The 3,697-nt window shown below is 44.6% G+C and overlaps 1 pseudogene; it reads right to left on the minus strand.

The window, feature by feature from the left end:
* Positions 1-2,419: 2,419 nt before the first annotated feature.
* On the minus strand, positions 2,420-3,228 carry LOC139747759 (uncharacterized; annotated as a pseudogene).
* Positions 3,229-3,697: the final 469 nt, after the last annotated feature.

Consider the following 3,697-nt stretch of genomic DNA (forward strand, 5'->3'; position numbering starts at 1 on the left):
GCAAATGGGAACTTCAGTGAAGGGCGCAAATGGGGAGGTGATAACAAGTAGTGGTGATGTGAGAAGGAGATGGAGTGAGTATTTTGAAGGATTGTTGAATGTGTATGATGATAGAGTTGCAGATATAGGGTGTTTTGGTCGAGGTGGTGTGCAAAGTGAGAGGGTTAGGGAAAATGATTTTGTAAACAGAGAAGTGGTAGTAAAAGCTTTGCGGAAGATGAAAGCCGGCAAGGCAGCAGGTTTGGATGGTATTGCAGTGGAATTTATTAAAAAAGGGGGTGACTGTATTATTGACTGGTTGGTAAGGTTATTTAATGTATGTATGACTCATGGTGAGGTGCCTGAGGATTGGCGGAATGCGTGCATAGTGCCATTGTACAAAGGCAAAGGGGATAAGAGTGAGTGCTCAAATTACAGATGTATAAATTTCTTGAGTATTCCTGGTAAATTATATGGGAGGGTATTGATTGAGAGGGTGAAGTCATGTACAGAGCATCAGATTGTGGAAGAGCAGTGTGGTTTCAGAAGTGGTAGAGGATGTGTGGATCAGGTGTTTGCTTTGAAGAATGTATGTGAGAAATACTTAGAAAAGCAAATGGATTTGTATGTAGCATTTATGGATCTGGAGAAGGCATATGATAGAGTTGATAGAGATGCTCTGTGGAAGGTATTAACAATATATGGTGTGGGAGGCAAGTTGTTGGAAGCAGTGAAAAGTTTTTATCGAGGATGTAAGGCATGTATAAGTGTAGGAAGAGAGGAAAGTGATTGGTTCTCAGTGAATGTAGGTTTGCGGCAGGGGTGTGTGATGTCTCCATGGTTGTTTAATTTGTTTATGGATGGGGTTGTTAGGGAGGTGAATGCAAGAGTTTTGGAAAGAGGGGCAAGTATGAAGTCTGTTGTGGATGAGAGAGCTTGGGAAGTGAGTCAGTTGTTGTTGGCTGATGATACAGCGCTGGTGGCTGATTCATGTGAGAAACTGCAGAAGCTGGTGACTGAGTTTGGTAAAGTGTGTGAAAGAAGAAAGTTAAGAGTAAATGTGAATAAGAGCAAGGTAATTAGGTACAGTAGGGTTGAGGGTCAAGTCAATTGAAAGGTAAGTTTGAATGGAGAAAAACTGGAGCAAGTAAAGTGTTTTAGATATCTGGGAATGGATCTGGCAGCGGATGGTACCATGGAAGCGGAAGTGGATCATAGGGTGGGGGAGGGGGCGAAAATCCTGGGAGCCTTGAAGAATGTGTGGAAGTCGAGAACATTATCTCGGAAAGCAAAAATGGGTATGTTTGAAGGAATAGTGGTTCCAACAATGTTGTATGGTTGCGAGGCGTGGGCTATGGATAGAGTTGTGCGCAGGGGGATGGATGTGCTGGAAATGAGATGTTTGAGGACAGTGTGTGGTGTGAGGTGGTTTGATCGAGTAAGTAACGTAAGGGTAAGAGATGTGTGGAAATAAAAAGAGCGTGGTTGAGAAAGCAGAAGAGGGTGTTTTGAAATGGTTCGGGCACATGGAGAGAATGAGTGAGGAAAGATTGACCAAGAGGATATATGTGTCGGAGGTGGAGGGAGCGAGGAGAAGTGGGAGACCAAATTGGAGGTGGAAAGATTGAGTGAAAAAGATTTTGTGTGATCGGGGCCTGAACATGCAGGAGGGTGAGAGGAGGGCAAGGAATAGAGTGAATTGGATCGATGTGGTATACCGAGGTTGACGTGCTGTCAGTGGATTGAATCAGGGCATGTGAAGCGTCTGGGGTAAACCATGGAAAGCTGTGTAGGTATGTATATTTGCGTGTGTGGACGTATGTATATACATGTGTATGGGGGTGGGTTGGGCCATTTCTTTCGTCTGTTTCCTTGCGCTACCTCGCAAACGCGGGAGACAGCGACAAAGCAAAAAAAAAAGAAAAAAAAATATATATATATATGTATATATATATATATATATATATATATATATATATATATATATATATATATTTTTTTTTTTTTTTTTTTTTTTCTTTTATACTTTGTCGCTGTCTCCCGCGTTTGCGAGGTAGCGCAAGGAAACAGACGAAAGAAATGGCCCAACCCCCCCCCATACACATGTACATACACACGTCCACACACACAAATATACATACCTACCTATATATATATATATTTATATATATATATATATATATAAATATATATATATATATGTATATATATATATATGGAAAGGATCACAATTTTGCGCGTGATCAAGATATTTCTATGAGTCCACTGGGAAAATGAAACACGAAAAGTTCCCAAGTGCACTTTCGTGTAATAATCACATCATCAGGGGAGACACAAGAGAGGAATATAACAGTCAGTTGATATACATCGAAGAGACGAAGCTAGGACGTCATTTGGTATAAATTAGGAATAAAATGATGACAATATGAGAAAACCAAATTTATTCGTAATCACTAGCAAAGAAAACGTCATCGTCTTCATCATCACTGGTGATATTAATAGTAACGGGTTCGACTCCCTCGTGTATGTTGTCAGTCCTCCAGTATTCTTCTTCAAATTTACGGGAGTGCTGAACAGCTCCCGCCCACACGTCCTTGTGTACCAATTGCCTGGCTTCTTCCAATCTTGCCTTTAGGTTCGTCCGGGTAAACCGCTGGAGTGTGGAGCGCACATGACACTTCATAAATCCCCATACTTGCTCGATGGCGTTGAGCTCGGGGTGGCCAGGTGGCAACAGTATGACCTGGTGGCCCCACATACGGATGGTGTTGTCGATCTTATACTGGGGCTGTGGACGCTTCTGCTGGCAGAGGACCAGCAGCTCAGGGCGAGTAGCAGCAGCAGGTGGGATGGAAATCTTGCGCTGCTCCAGCCACCTGATGAGGTCCGCCTTCCTGGTGGCTGTGGTAGGGTATCGACTCTCCTCCGTCAGCTGGCTGTGGTATGGTGCATTATCTAGCACAAGTATCGATGGCTCTGGCAGTGACGGAAGGAGCTGCGTTGATAGCCATCGCAGGAACAGTTCGGCATTCATTTTTCCATGATAATCACCCTGGTTGGTCTTGGCTGGGTAGCACAGGTATGAGCCGTCAAGAAAGCCTTCGTCCGTGCCACCTGCGACCACTACAAATCGCTCCTCTTCACCAGGTGGTACCTGACGACTGCACGTGGTGTTGCTTGGAGCCTGTGTGGTATCTACCTACTCCCTACTGTGGCCCATCCTGGCGGTAAACCACGTCTCATCCACATATACCACCTTCCTTCCCTCCTCTCGGTGGCGCTGTAGAGCCCGGAGAGCGTCAATCCGACGACACACAACGTCCAGCGATTCCCTCCTTACATACATCTTTCGCTGTGACAGTCTGTATTGAAATCCCATGGTGTGCAGGATCCACCAAACTGTTGTGTCAGTGGTATCCTCCGGGAGGATACCATGTGTTTTCAGGTGGGCTGGTATGACCCTCAGTGTTAAATATTGTTTTACCGAAAACTTCTTGTGGATGTGGCGCCATATTGCACCGAGAGTAAAGTTATCACAAACAGCCGATGTAGGTGTTGGTGGTGCCGGTGTGGAAGGGGAGGCTGTGGTGGTGGTGTTGACTATGCCCCTCACTCTTGACACAGCCATGCCCAAGATGTGCCCAACTCGTTCGTAAGGTCTGTGTGCATAAAAATTAATGTTATGTTACACATTAGTCTCGCCTCACTATGATAATTA

Source organism: Panulirus ornatus, chromosome 70 (genome assembly GCF_036320965.1).
Source record: "Panulirus ornatus isolate Po-2019 chromosome 70, ASM3632096v1, whole genome shotgun sequence".
Classification (NCBI taxonomy): domain Eukaryota; kingdom Metazoa; phylum Arthropoda; class Malacostraca; order Decapoda; family Palinuridae; genus Panulirus; species Panulirus ornatus.